The sequence below is a fragment of the Carassius carassius genome, chromosome 8, assembly GCF_963082965.1.
Source record: "Carassius carassius chromosome 8, fCarCar2.1, whole genome shotgun sequence".
Taxonomy (NCBI): Eukaryota; Metazoa; Chordata; class Actinopteri; order Cypriniformes; family Cyprinidae; genus Carassius; species Carassius carassius.
In genome coordinates this window covers 34,073,989-34,089,780 of record NC_081762.1, presented here as the reverse complement: position 1 = coordinate 34,089,780, position 15,792 = coordinate 34,073,989, and the positions used below count along the sequence as shown (strand labels likewise).

At 41.9% G+C, this 15,792-nt stretch overlaps 5 non-coding genes across 5 annotated transcripts; all 5 read right to left on the bottom strand.

The window, feature by feature from the left end:
* Positions 1-1,204: 1,204 nt before the first annotated feature.
* Positions 1,205-1,276, bottom strand: trnap-ugg (transfer RNA proline (anticodon UGG)). The gene has a single exon. It is a non-coding gene; the product is annotated as a tRNA-Pro (tRNA).
* Positions 1,277-8,548: 7,272 nt separating this feature from the next.
* Positions 8,549-8,620, bottom strand: trnaq-cug (transfer RNA glutamine (anticodon CUG)). Its single transcript has one exon. It is a non-coding gene; the product is annotated as a tRNA-Gln (tRNA).
* A 94-nt stretch (positions 8,621-8,714) lies between these two features.
* On the bottom strand, positions 8,715-8,786 carry trnaq-uug (transfer RNA glutamine (anticodon UUG)). Its single transcript has one exon. It is a non-coding gene; the product is annotated as a tRNA-Gln (tRNA).
* A 134-nt stretch (positions 8,787-8,920) lies between these two features.
* On the bottom strand, positions 8,921-8,993 carry trnaf-gaa (transfer RNA phenylalanine (anticodon GAA)). The gene has a single exon. It is a non-coding gene; the product is annotated as a tRNA-Phe (tRNA).
* Positions 8,994-9,269: 276 nt separating this feature from the next.
* On the bottom strand, positions 9,270-9,341 carry trnap-ugg (transfer RNA proline (anticodon UGG)). The gene has a single exon. It is a non-coding gene; the product is annotated as a tRNA-Pro (tRNA).
* Between the last annotated feature and the right edge of the window lie 6,451 nt (positions 9,342-15,792).

The window sequence follows — 15,792 nt, the reverse complement described above, 5'->3', positions numbered from 1 at the left end:
GTAAGCCACAGGCGAAACACGATTGGTCAAAAGTAAGCCACAGGCGAAACGCGATTGGTCAAAAGTAAGCCACAGGCGAAACGCGATTGGCTCATGTGGGCTTATTTTGTGCTTACTTTGGCTCAGTCGGTGGGAAGCAGTAGGCGCAAGCGAGAGGTAGCGGGATCGATGCCCACATTCTCCAAGTTGGCTCCTGCCCTTTTACTCACACATCCCTAGATCAGTGGTTTTCAATCCTGTCCTGGAGGCATCCCTGCCCTGCACATTTCGCATTTCCCCTCATCTAACACACCTGTTTCAAATCATCAGCTCATTAGTAGAGACCGCGAGACCTTATTTGGGTGTGTCTAATAAGGGAGACAATAAAAATGTGCAGGGCAGGGGTGCCTCCAGGACAGGTTTGAGAACCACTGCCCTAAAGAAACAGACTGAGCATCGATGCAATGCGGCCACACTCTCTACGTTAGTTAATTTTTTTGGACTAAAAGGTGCTGAAAAGTATTTCAGACATTGTCCTGCGCAAACTAGGTCCCACCGAGATTTGAACTCAGATCACTGGATTCAGAGTTCAGAGTGCTAACCATTACACCATGGAACCTTAACTGGAGCAGCTGTTGCTCACAGGGCCACAAACACTGGCACCATCGCCAAACCAGTGCTGTTTTATCTTTTCCTGCTGCAAGAAAGCACACAGGCTCCACCAAGATTCAAACTCAGATCACTGGATTCAAAGCCCAGAGTGCTGACAATTACACCATGGAACCGAAACTGCTTGGTTGGAGGCCAACTTGGAAACAGATAGCTCTCTGGCTGTGGGGAAGCAGTTATACAGAGAGGTTGGAACCCAGTGATTTTTGGTCAATGGCCCGCCTCAAAAAAGGGAAAAGAGTGGGAGATGTTGCTGAAACCCGGGACCGAACCAGGGACCTTTAGATCTTCAGTCTAACGGTCTCCCAACTGAGCTATTTCGGCTACAACAGACCTCTGCTTAGCAAGGGATTTCAGTGAGATCACCCTACTCATTGTCGGAGCTGAAGAGCAGAGCAGAGATGAGCCCCCAGACAATAAAAACAGCTGGCCAGTACGGGGATCGAACCCGCGACCGAGCTAATTTAGCCATCAGTGTCTGCCTTATTGAAAAAAACCTGCCATAATGTTTGTGAATGCAATGAGACAATAAAACTTCACGTTTTAACCTGAACAAGGGCTCGTCCGGGATTTGAACCCGGGACCTCTCGCACCCAAAGCGAGAATCATACCCCTAGACCAACAAGCCTTCTTGCCCAAAGCCAAGAAAAAAGAGCTATTTCAGCATCAACAAAAGAAGGGACATGAACTAATGTGGAAGCAATCAAAGTCCTCGAGACAGTGTGAAAGGCTAACAAATGCAAGTTGGCCTCTTAATTGACCTAAAAATGGGGCTGTATCTAACATGTAGAGGGATGTTAGGGAGGACAGCTGAAATGGTCAGATGTCACTTAGACCAGCGGGCCTCAATTCCAGTCCTCACGCCCCCTGCTCTTCACATTTTGTAAGTTTCTCGTATAGCTTCAGACATTTGTTCCATTCGAACGTAAGTGCCCTGAGAACTGGACATCACATGACATCCCTCCGTGATTCAAGTTCAAAGCGTATGTATACTTTCAATTCATAGTGAGTAATACAGTGGTGTATCGAGGTATACAGAGGTAAATGATGTCACACTTCTCCATGTGTGAAGAAGTTGCGCAGCACAAATCCGTGAACCAATGTTCCAAAGTGAAGTATACTTTGACGGATTTCCCCTGCTCAGGGAGTGGGGAGCAATGAACACTGTGTAGGGACCATGTCAATCGCTAGGAGCTCACTTCTAATGAGCTGATTATCCGAATCAGGTGTTCTAACAAAGAGAGACATGCAAAACATGCAGAACTGGGGGGAGCGAGGACTAGAATTGAGAACCGCTTCCTTAGACTTTAAGTCAGTGTGAGCAAAAGAGGTGAAAAGTTGTCTGCATGACCCGAGTGTTCCAAGGTAGCCTACATAATACAAGAATCCATACACATTCATACTGGCGTAACAAGACCGAGAAGGTCCTTAAACACAAAAGCTTAATCTCTTTGTTAATTCGACAACATAATCTTGGCCAGTGCAAAGGAGCAAGCCCAGAGGAGGGACAGCCTCTTTGCATCAAACCCGTCATTCCCAGCTATGCTCTTCATTCTTGAAAGGCCAGGGGAATTAGCTCAAATGGTAGAGCGCTCGCTGCGCAAAGGAAGGGGTCCAATCTTTGAGCCCCGCACGCAAGCGAAAAAGACGCAGAACACGTGAAAACGCCGAAGGATTTCCCCTGCGGCAATACTCGGGGTATATGTTTTTGCGTTTTGAAGAGTTGTTATTACATGTGAAACAATTCTACCCTCCGCGGCCTGGATTCGAACCCGTGCTCTCTCAGATGAGCCGTGACGTCATATGTCCACGACGTGTATTGTTAAGTGTGCAATAAACCGAGACTTTTATTTTGTTATCTATGACATACCATTGATTGCTTTTATACTACATAGATTTGTGTGAGTGTGTGTGTGTATTATTAAAAAAAACTTTTTTCATGTTATTGTTTAAATAGAATTAATAAAAAACGTTTCTTCAAATATGTTTTGTGTGTGTGGATATGATTTGATTGATATGATTTAGCAGATTTTTTTTTATCTGATCAAAAAAATGTTCTATTAAAATGAATACAAACACATACACACAATATAAAAAGAACAATATAAAAGAGTGGGCCCAAGTAATATATACAAAATGTTTTATTAAAATGAACACACACATACATACACACAATATAAAAAGGACAATATGATAAGAGTGGGCCCATATAATATAAACAAAATATATACAGGATAGATATAATGTACTTATATAAAAAAAAATATGAAAAGAGTGGGCCCATATAATATAAACAATATATATATATACAGGAAAGATATTATGTACTACTTACATTAAAAAAAATATATATGAAAAGAGTGGGCCCATATAATATATACAAAATATACACAGGAAATAAATTATTTACTATGGAGGCGGAGTTTGTCATTTATTTTGCCTGCCGCTGTTCTGCCAACCAATCATCTAAAGTTTTTCCATTAGAGGAGCGTGAGCAAAATGTGGCATTCCCATATCGGCTATGACCAAACTCTTTAGTTTTGGGCTGCCCACATTCGCTGCACTTGTTAAGTTACCCCTCGCACATACTTCCTCTTATGGACTCCGCTTTCCGTCTCCAGGGCCCGCCGGCGCCTGTTCCTCTGGGTGTAACGGGACACAGAAGCAGCAGGCGCTGGAGCAGGCGCTGGAGCAGGCGCTGGAGCAGGCGGAGCTGGGCCTGGACCGGATGTCAAAGCACCAGAAGATGAAATCACCATCGACACAGTCATGTCTGGGTTAAGGACTAGTGTGCCTAACAGTGACCCAGGTGCTGAAATGGGCTGCACAACTCCTGCTGCTGTGGGGACGGGTGCGATAGGGCACTCCCTTTTGGCAGCAGTGGGCCGGCGACCCAGTCGCAGAATTGGAGCCTGTCCTTCTCGATTTGGCGGAAGGATAAATTGATGTTTTGGGCCTGATGTTGATGGCACGTCATCCAATTTTTCCCTCGGCAGAGGAAGCTGCGTATCAGCCACATCAATTGGGTCAGATGGAGTCAGTCCCTGGGCAAGGACACTCATTTCCTGATTCTTCTGCTGCCGTTGAAACCTGAAAGTAAATTACTTGTAAAATATATATATATATATATATATGTGTGTGTGTGTGTGTGTGTACAGAAGTATTCAGTTCCCTGGAACCAAATAATGTGCCTTGCTTACCACTGAATGAGTGTCCTCTGGTTCAGCTCAAACAGCTGGATCTTTGTTTCATCCATCAGCCTTCGACTGTTAAGCACCAGGTCTCGGATGTGGTGGTAACCTGAAAGGATTTTAGACCACCTGGGGGTGCAAACTCCAGCCTTCTTGGTCGGTGACTTGTGTAAAGCACACAGCTTCATACAAATGGCCTCAACCAAGCGGCTGGTGCTGGGCCACTGTGCTGGACCCCCAGGATGTCCAATCAGACAGCGTTTCACACTCTCCACACCCGGTGTGACTCCGGACCGCTTCGGTGCCTTAAAGCGCCCATGTGTCAGCTGAGGCTGATGTCGAGGCTGATAGTTGACCCGCTGTTTATCAACGTCAGGGAGAGCTGTCCACAGCTGGATGGCCTCTGTCACCTGCAGGTCGGTGAGGTAAGGAGCCTCACGAAGACCCATCAGGAAACCAGCCAGATCCTGGACCTTGTCCCACCCAGCGATGCCATCAGGTCCAATGACTGCTCCCTAGTAAATGCAGATTAGTGTTAATATACACTTTCAGTCAAAAGCCTTTGAACAGAAATATTTTTTTAAATTTTTTAAAGAATTCTGCTCAACAAGCCTGCATTTATTTTATTCAAATACAACAAAAGCCAATATATTGTGAAATAATTTTACTATTTAAAATAAAAATGCTTTCTATTTGAATATAGTTTAAAGTGTAAGTTATTTCTGTGATGCACAGCTGTATTTTCAGCATCATTCCTCCAGTCTTCAGTGTCACATGATCTTCAGAAATCATTCAGATATCCTGAGTTGTTGTTCTAGAAACCTTTTTTTATTGATATTATTATCATCAATATTTAGAACAGTTGTGTACATTTTGTTCAAGGTTCTTTGATGAATAGAAGGATCCAAGATAAGAGTTTATCTGTAATAAAAAGCTTTTTTAACATTATACACTATACCATCCAAAAGTGTGGAGTCAGAACATTTAAATCATTATATATTTAGTATTAAATTATAGAAATTAATACTTTTATTTAGCAAGAACGCATTAAATAGATGATAAAGACATTTGTAATGTTACAATATATACTGAACTTTCTATTCATCAAAGAAACCTAAACAAAAAATCTCTAGGAGCTATTTTTAACCTAATAATAATAATATAGCACCCGGCACCTGGTTTTTTTGGCAGCAAATTGGAATGATTTCTGAAGAATCGTGTGCCCTGAGTAATGATGCTAAAATTCAGCATTGAAATCACAAGACTGAATTACTTTTTTAAATATATTCAAATGGATAGCAGTTATTTTAAATAGTAAAAATATTTCAAAATATTACTGCTTTTGTTGTATTTTGAATCAAATAAATGCAGGCTTAAAAAAAACACCTTGCTTGTAGTGTATTTGGAATAAAACGAGACTGAAACAAAATAAAGCCCTTAGAGTGTCTTACCTGAGCCTCGCCGGAGACACTGCTTCCAGTGTCAGATGGCTGGACAGCACTGAAGAGGCAGGGGCGAGATGCTGTCCCTCTCCTCCAGATGATGTGAACGGCTCAGCCAGTGATGCTGGGGACTGAGACAGAGGCAAAAATGAGGGGCTGTTTCTGAGATCACGGCAGGGGTCATCCTCATACAGCACTGGAACTGTGATGTCCTCCATGCTCTCTTCCTCAAACCCCTCATCTAGCAGGTCCTGATCATCAACCTCCTCCACCAGCCGGTCTTCCTCCTCTGGGTTCTGGAGCACTGGAGTCAGTGTTTTGCCAGTCTGGCTGTAAAGGTACTCGATTCCCAGCAATTCACCTACAATAATAAAATAATAAAAAAAGAAAAAAAGTGCTCTTAATAATTTATCAAGTACATTGGAGGCTAAAAAGATAACTTAATAGAATATTGCAAAAGAACAAATTAAATTTCTTACCTGTATATGCTCCAGGAGGGTGATAGCGCTCATTCCAGGACTTCCCAAAGACTGTTCGGCTAAGCCCGTCCACAGCCTCTCTCATGGCACTGCCATATGTCTGAATGGAGGACGCCCGTTTTATGGCATCTTCCATTCGGTCATCATTCCAACGCATCAAGCCCTCAAGGAGATAGGCCTGAAAATGCGCATCGCTGGCACTGGTTCCTAAAAGTTAAATAATATGAAAAAATATATAAAAAAGGGTTTTATATGTCACATATGTACAATATATGTACTACACATAAGGTGCTCTGAAGTAACTTGTATACTACATTTAATAGAGTTGTGTAACTAAATTAAAAATGATTGTCACTTATTCCTGTATTACTTGTGACTTGTTAGTCAAGACAGCTTTGTCAATGCTAATGACATTAAAAAGTAATTGTAATGTAGAGTGTGACATTTATTAATGCGGCATTACTTTAAAGTGATGAAAGCAGTTACAGTGCTTATATTTTCTACAGAAAAATAATAATCCATATGCATGTAATACCTGGAATAAAACGGTTCAGGTGGAGGTGGAACGACTCTAAGGAGGTAGAGCCACGAGCACACCTGTAGCAGCACAGCTCCACACTGCCTTTCTTCAGTGTCCCTGTCTTCATGTACAGCGGAAAGTCCTCTGGGTCTTGTATACACTGGACGTGCTTGCGCTGTTCCTTCCATATCTGCTGGATCCGTTCGTGGTCCAGCAGAGGAACTCCCAGGGTGTCCTCTGACAGCACATCCTCCTTAGGTTTGGCCCTTCCAGACTCCACATTTTCAAGGCGCCTCGCCTCCGCCGAAGGTGCCATGAGGAGTCGGCTTGATGTTGCCGATTGCCGTTGAAAAGAGGGATATGCATAAATTTTCTGAAATGAAAATCAGAAAAAGACTACTACCTTTTGCAATCTAAAAGACACCTGTATGTTAAGTGTGTAACAATAATTTAACAAGCTACGCATAAACTATATTACTGTGGTAATAAACATGGCCATGACATAAACTGTCCTGAAGATGAGTTTTCTACAAAGGACAGGAATCCCTGACATATAAAATATGTAACGTCAATATGAAGTCTGAAATTTCCTTTTATTTTCAATGCTGTCATCTTAAACCATGATTACACACACACCAGGCTACAAAATATTACATTAAATATATCATACTTCAAATGTTGTCATCTTACCCCAGGGTTACACCAGGTGCTTTTACCTCTTAAAATCTCAGCCATTTTCTGTGTTTTTAACTTTCTGGTCTACCTAAATTAAAATGAGCACTATTCCCACATACTTTGGCCCATATGGATACATTTGGCCTTTTTTTGTTTGTTTTTAGTTAAGACTCTCAACGTTTTTTTATAAAAAAAGTCATTATTATTACATTATATTAGAAAATATCAATTATTTCTTGGTTTCTTGGTAATTTCTTGGTAATTTGGTAACGATTTTTACAATTAAAATGTGTGTGTGTTATTATGTGTTAATACCAAATATAAATGTAAATAGTTTAATCATTATTTTCATTCATAGGGCCCAGAAACCATGATTTCTTAGACAATAAACACATCATTGTTGACAGTAGCATAGCTTAATTAGCTGACGGTCGATAAATTTAACTTATCTGATCATTTATCATGTGAAAAGTGACAGGTTCACAGGTACTGAAGAAAGCAGGAACTGTACATGCTAGCTAGCTATACTGACACGATTCATTTTCCAAAAATACACACTGTATATGAACAAATAATGACCAGTTTTCAATGAATGAAGTAATAGCCTTACCTTTAACAAAGATGACAACAACGGCGATTGGTCAAAAGGAGGCCACAGGAGAGAAACGCGATTGATCAAAAGTAAGCCACGGAAGAGAAACGCGATTGTTCAAAAGTAAGCCACAGGCGAAACGCGATTGGTCAAAAGTAAGCCACAGGCGAAACGCGATTGGTCAAAAGTAAGCCACAGGCGAAACGCGATTGGCTCATGTGGGCTTACTTTGTGCTTACTTTGGCTCAGTCGGTGGGAAGCAGTAGGCGCAAGCGAGAGGTAGCGGGATCGATGCCCGCATTCTCCAAGTTGGCTCCTGCCCTTTTACTCACACATCCCTAAATCAGTGGTTTTCAATCCTGTCCTGGAGGCATCCCTGCCCTGCACATTTCGCATTTCCCCTCATCTAACAAACCTGTTTCAAATCATCAGCTCATTAGTAGAGACTGCAAGACCTGATTTGGGTGTGTCTAATAAGGGAGACATACAAAATGTTCAGGGCAGGGGTGCCTCCAGGAAAGGTTTGAAAACCATTGCCCTAAAGAGACCGACTGAGCGTTGACGCAATGCTGCCACACTCCCACGTTAGCTTTTTTTGGGCTCACAGCTGCCAAAAAGTATTTCAGACATGGTCCTGTGCAAATTGGTTGCAAACAGTGCCATTTTACGCACAGTTCCCTAAAGCAGTGGTTTTCAAACCTGTCCTGGAGGCACCCCTGCCCTCCAAATTTTGAATGTTTCCCTCATCTAACACACCTGTTTCAAATCATCAGCTCATTAGTAGAGACCGCGAGACCTTATTTGGGTGTGTCTAATAAGGGAGACAATAAAAATGTGCCTGGCAGGGGTGCGTCCAGGACAGGTTTGAGAACCACTGCCCTAAAGAGACAGACTGAGCATCGATGCAATGCGGCCACACTCTCTACGTTAGTTAATTTTTTTGGACTAAAAGGTGCCGAAAAGTATTTCAGACATTGTCCTGCGCAAACTGGTGGCAAAATAGGTCCCACCGAGATTTGAACTCGGATCACTGGATTCAGAGTCCAGAGTGCTAACCATTACACCATGGAACCTTATCTGGTGCAGCTGTTGCTCACATGGCCACAAACACTGGCACCATCGCCAAACTAGTGCTGTTTTATCTTTTCCTGCGGCAAGAAAGCACACAGGCTCCACCGAGATTCGAACTCAGATCGCTGGATTCAAAGCCCAGAGTGCTGACCATTACACCATGGAACCTAAACTGCTTGGTTGGAGGCCAACTTGGAAACAGATAGCTCTCTGGCTGTGGGGAACAGTTATACAGAGAGGTTGGAACCCAGTGATTTTTGGTCAATGGCCCGCCTCAAAAAAGGGAAAAGTGCGGGAGATGTTGCCGAAACCCGGGATCGAACCAGGGACCTTTAGATCTTCAGTCTAACGCTCTCCCAACTGAGCTATTTCGGCTACAACAAACCTCTGCTTAGCAAGCAGTGATTTCAGTGAGATCACCCTACTCTTTGTCGGAGCTGAAGAGCAGAGCAGAGATGAGCCCCCAGACAATAAAAACAGCTGGCCAGTACGGGGATCGAACCCACGACCTTGGCGTTATTAGCACCTCGCTCTAACAAGCTGAGCTAACCGGCCTGGCTTAGCCATCCGTGTCTGCCTGATTGGAAAAAACCTGCCATAATGTTTGTGAATGCAATGAGACAATAAAGCTTCACGTTTTAACCTAAACAAGGGCTCGTCCGGGATTTGAACCCGGGACCTCTCGCACCCAAAGCGAGAATCATACCCCTAGACCAACGAGCCTTCTATCCCTAAGCCAAGAAAAAAGAGCTATTCCAGCATCAACAAAAGAAGGAACATGAACTAACGTGGAAGCAATCAAAGTCCTCGAGACAGTGTGAAAGGCTAACGAATGCAAGTTGGCCTCTTGATGTCACACTTCTCCATGTGTGAAGAAGTTGTGCAGCACAAATCCGTGAACCAATGTTCCAAAGTGAAGTATACTTTGACGGATTTCCCCTGCTCAGGGAGTGGGGAGCAATGAACACTGTGTAGGGACCATGTCAATCACTAGGAGCTCACTTCTAATGAGCTGATTATCCGAATCAGGTGTCTTAACAAAGAGAGACATGCAAAACATGCAGACTTGGGGGGAGCGAGGACTAGAATTGAGAACCGCTTCCTTAGACTTTAAGTCAGTGTGAGCAAAAGAGGTGAGAAGTTGTCTGCATGATCCGAGTGTTCCAAGGTAGCCTACATAATACAAGAATCCATACACATGCATACTGGCGTAACAAGACCGAGAAGGTCCTTAAACACAAAAGCTTAATCTCTTTGTTAATTTGACAACATAATCTCGGCCAGTGCAAAGGAGCAAGCCCAGAGGAGGGACAGCCTCTTTGCATCAAACCCGTCATTCCCAGCTATGCTCGTCATTCTTGAAAGGCCAGGGGAATTAGCTCAAATGGTAGAGCGCTCGCTTAGCATGCGAGAGGTAGCGGGATCGATGCCTGCATTCTCCAAGTTGGCTCCTGCCCTTTTACTCACACATCCCTAGATCAGTGGTTTTCAATCCTGTCCTGCACAATTCAGATTTCCCCTCATCTAACAAACCTGTTTCAAATCATCAGCTCATTAGTAGAGACTGCAAGACCTGATTTGGGTGTGTCTAATAAGGGAGACATACAAAATGTTCAGGGCAGGGGTAGTGATGGCAAAATCGAGGCCTCGTGAACCAATGAAACAGTTGAACCAAATGTGCCATATTGTTTCGAGGCTTCGAATCAATCTGACACCCGTCTCAACGGTGACACCTAGTGGTCACTTGCAGGTGTTGATCTGAAACAACCTTGACGAGCCATTAAAAAAATGTGTTGTTTTTTTATTATTATAATGTTCTAATATGTGAAGCTTGTAACCTATAGGCTCCTCACTGTGCATAATGTTATTTTGGTCATGAAAAATGAATATTTTAGACCTACGCTAAAAAGTTGGAAGACCAGTTTACTTCCAACGACTCTACTTCAGTTTGGAGAGGACTGAGAGCCATCACAAACTACAAGACACCATCCCCTTGCACTGAGGCTAATCAACGACTTGCTAACGACCTGAATGAGTTTTATAGTAGATTTGAAACCCCCAACACCCACTCTGACCATCTCCCTGCACAACCATTAACACCTCCTGCAATCCCCCTCTCCATACCTCCTGCTCTTCAAATCTGTGAAGATGATGTGCGCCAGGTCTTCAAGAAAAACAAAAGAAGAAAAGCACCAGGCCCAGATGGCGTTACACCAGCCTGTCTGAAAACCTGTGCTGACCAGCTGGCCCCCATCTTTTCACAGATCTTTAACAGATCTCTGGAGTTGTGTGAAGTGCCTTCCTGCTTCAAACGCTCAACCATAATCCCCATTCCAAAGAAACCCAAGATAACAGGACTTAACGACTACAGACCTGTGGCTCTAACGTCTGTCGTCATGAAGTCGTTTGAAAAACTGGTTCTGGCTTATCTGAAGGACATCACTGGACCCTTACTGGACCCCCTGCAGTTTGCGTACCGAGCAAACAGGTCCGTGGATGATGCAATCAACATGGCATTGCACTTCATCCTGCAACATCTGGACAAAACAGGGACTTATGTGAGGATCCTGTGTGTGGACTTTAGTTCGGCTTTCAACACCATCATCCCAACAACCCTCCAGACCAAACTGACCCAGCTCTCTGTTCCTAGCTCTATCTGTCAGTGGATCACCAGCTTTCTGACAGATAGGCAACAGTTAGTGAGACTGGGGAAATTCATGTCAAACAGCTGCTCCACCAACACTGGTGCCCCTCAGGGATGTGTTCTCTCCCCTCTGCTCTTCTCCCTGTACACCAACGACTGCACCTCTAAAGACCCCTCTGTCAAGCTCCTGAAGTTTGCAGACGACACTACAGTCATCGGCCTCATCCAGGACGGTGACGAGTCTGCTTACAGACAGGAGGTTGAGCAGCTGGCTGTCTGGTGCAGTCTTAACAACCTGGAGCTGAACACGCTCAAAACAGTGGAGATGACTGTGGACTTTAGGAGAAACCCCCCTGCACTTTCCCCACTCACCATCATGAACAGCACTGTGACTGCAGTGGAGTCATTCAGATTCCTGGGAACCACCATCTCTCAGGACCTGAAGTGGGACAATCACATTGGCTCCATTGTGAAAAAAGCCCAACAAAGGTTGTACTTCCTTCGCCAGCTGAAGAAGTTTAACCTGCCACAGGAGCTGCTGAAACAGTTCTACTCAGCCGTCATTGAGTCAGTCCTGTGTACTTCAATTACTGTCTGGTTTGGTTCAGCTACAAAATCAGATATCAGAAGACTACAGAGAACTGTTCGGACTGCTGAAAGGATTATTGGTGCTCCCCTGCCCACCCTCCAAGAACTGTACACATCCAGAGTGAGGAAAAGGACTCAGAAAATCACTCTGGATCCCTCACATCCAAGTCACCCCATCTTTGAACTTTTGCCATCTGGCCGGCGCCTCAGAGCCGCAAATACAAGAACAGCAAGGCACAAGAATAGTTTCTTCCCCCAGGCAATCTACCTCATGAACAGTTAAATGTTTCCCACTTAAACTTATGCAAAAATGTGCAATATCCTTATATTTATTTGTTACCCCTCCATCCTAGAACATTCCTGCATCTCACTCAATCCTATTCCATTACCATTTATAGCACAATTGTTTATACACTTATTTATTTGCCAATTTGTAAATCTCCTGTAATTTTTTTTTTTTTTTTTTTTTTTTTTTTTTTTTGTCTGTGTGTTGTTGTCTCTGTTTACTGGAAGCTTATGTCACTAAAACAAATTCCTTGTATGCGCAAGCATACTTGGCAATAAAGTTCTTTCTGATTCTGATTCTGATATTAATAAAAGAAATCAAGCCACAATGTCTCACTTTTTTAGAGATTTTTATTCAAAAATATTAATTCATCTGCTGTGGAAGGACTTAGCCTACTTTTTTTTTACAGATAATTTCTCCAGCCTTTGAAAAAATCCTCTCACAAGGGACACTTGCTGACCTAGCCACAGTAGGAGCAACATTGAAGTCACTTAATCCCATTCTCCGGGCTTCCTCACTGGCCTTCCATCCAAAACTTGATAACTTTTTATGTCCATATTCCCAACAATCCTCCAACACCATTTTAACTGGGTGACTGTCCAAGTGTCCCTTTATACTTATAAAATACCTCATCTTTAACTTGAGCCTACGAATTACTTGAGGCATTACACCCATCTCTACTTGCACTGCTGTTATTGGAGAGGATCTAAACGCTCCACAACAAACTCGCAAAGCTTGTGACTGAATTGCCTCTATTTTTACGAGTTGTGTTTTGGATGCAGTGCAATATGCTGATGCTGATCTTATTAGAGCACAATATATTATTTTAAGAGACTGGCGACATGCTCCCCAATCAACTCCTGCTAAACACCTCATGAAATTTAATGCTTTTTTGCATTTGTCAACCGGTTTCTGGATATGCATACTAAAATTCAATTTCAAATCCATCCATATACCCAGAAACCTCACAACTGCTTTTTGCTTCACTTCTTGTCCATACAATCTGATGTTAATGGTAGGGTTACTTTTCCTTTTTGCAAAACAAATTACCTGAGTTTTATCTACTGAAAACCGAAATCCCCATTCATTTGCCCAATTTTCTACCATTTTAACGGCATTCTGCAAACATCTTTCCACATACTTTACATTACGCCCTCTTTTCCACAGTGCTCCATCATCCGCATATAAAGATCTTCCAATGCCCCTATCAACCTTTGTAAAGATGTCGTTAATCATAATATTAAACATAATTGGACTACTAACGCTTCCCTGAGGTGTTCCATTCTCTATTGTGTGTATCTGAGAAAAAGCAGTACTTACTCTTACTTGTATAGTTCTGTTAAACAGGAAATCCTTGATCCAGTTTTACATTCTTCCTTTAATTTCCATTTTTTCTAGCTTAATTAAAAGTCCCTCTTTCCACATCATGTCATAAGCTTTTTCAACATCAAAAAATACCCCAACTAAAGCTTCCTTATTTACCTGAGCCTTTCTTATTTCAGATTCCAGGCACAGTACTGAGTCCATTGTATTACGTCCTTTCCTAAATCCACTTTGATAAGGTGATAAAATATTATCCCTTTCAATGACATATACTAATCTACTCATGACCATACGCTCCATTATTTTGCATAGATTAGACGTTAAAGCTATAGGTCTATAATTATTTGGCTGTGTATGATCTTTGCCTGGTTTTGGAATTGGCACTATGACACCATGCTTCCAGTCATTTTTTAACTTTCCTAACTCCCAAACCTTATTAAAAAGCCTCAAAATTGTCTCTAATGCTGTCTCTGATAAATGTTTTACCATCTCATAACAAATGTCATCTCTGCCTGGAGATGTTTGCTTAACCCCTGCAAGCGCTTTTTTTCAATTCGTACAAAGTAAACTCTGAATCCATTGTACTTCCTGAAAGTCCCTTTTCCTCCAATAAATGAGGATATTTACTTAGTATCTGGTCCCTAGTTTTCCTCGCATCCTCTGATAAATTCGAATTACTATGAATGTTAACGAATGTTTCTGCAAATACCTCTGCTTTACCGCTTTCAGATATAATTTGTCTATTATTATATTCTAATACAGGTATGTTGTAATCTCTTTGTATCCCTCCCATCTTTCGTATCATATTCCATAACTCACTTATTTCAATGTCTTCCCCTATTCTATTACAAAATTCCCTCCAATAATTTCTTTTAGACGTCCGAATGACTCTTCTCACTATAGCTTGTGCCCTTTTATAACTTATTAAATCATTATAATTAAGTGACCTTCTTACCTTCTTGAGTGCTTTATTTCTCCTTTTTGTTGCCTCACTACACTCCTCGTTCCACCATGGCATAACTTTCTTATTGCTGCCTGCCTTCCTCTTACCTATTACTTCTACAGCTGTACTCTGAAGAACCTTGCATATTTCATTATTAAAAACATCAACATCTTCTATACATTTACTAATGTCCTTCATTTTGCTTCCACATAACTCCTTATACTTATCCCAATCCGCTGACTTGAACCTCCACCTAGGCATTCTTTCCCCCACTCTTTGTTCTATATCTACTCCAACTTTACTGCAAATAGGAAAATGATCACTTCCTACTGTACTTTGTTTTAGTACTTTCCATTCACATTTACTCGCTAAACTTTCAGATACTATTGTCAAGTCTAATACCGAATGCCTTCCCTTATTCAAATCAATTCTAGTATGACTTCTATCATTAATGCACACTAATCTTCCCCAATCTAGCATATCTTCAATGATCTTACCATTATAATCTGTTTTTGCGCTTCCCCATATTGAACTATGAGCGTTAAAATCACCACACCACACCGTTTTTTGACTTTCATTTCCTCCTATACTTTCTAGAATATCCTTGCTTAACCTATCACATGGATTGTAAAAATTAATTATTCTAATACACCTTGATCCTTCCCATATTTCCACCACCACAACTTCTACTTCCCCATCTACCTGTTTTATACCCAATTCCTTGCTTTATAAAAGTAGCTACTCCACCTCCATTCCCTTGTTGTCTATCCCTCCGAATAGTAGTATATCCATGTATTAGAAAGTTATATTGTGACTTAAGCCAAGTTTCCTGTATACATATAATATCTGGGCCTTTCTCTTGGTCTGCTATAAATTTCTTAAACTCCTGTCCATTTGCAATCAAACTTCTTGCATTCCATTGCAAGATATATAACACCATTAAGATCCACCACATGTTGTCTGACTATTTACTGCTTGACTATTTAATGTTGGAATCTCGAGCCTTTCATTTATCATGTCAACAGTAACATTCCCCAGATCCAAGTACTTTTCTGCAACTCTGATAATGATTTTGATTCTTTCAGTCCTGCTTTCAGTTTGAGCTGAACAGTTCACTACTTCAGCGATAAATGTTACAAATGCCACCTTATCATCCACTACTACCTTTTCATCTCTTTGTTCTTTACTCTGTTGTTTTGAATGAATTTCTTCATTCATAGTTTCATTTGTTTTAGGAATCTGGTTTACTCTCTTCAATGCCTCAGCGTATGTTATTCCTTCTGTCGATCTAACATTTTGAACCTTGACTGCCTTTTTCCGTACCTGACAACCACCGTATCCTGCACTATGATCCCCACCACAGTTGCAGCATTTAGGATTTACACCTTGC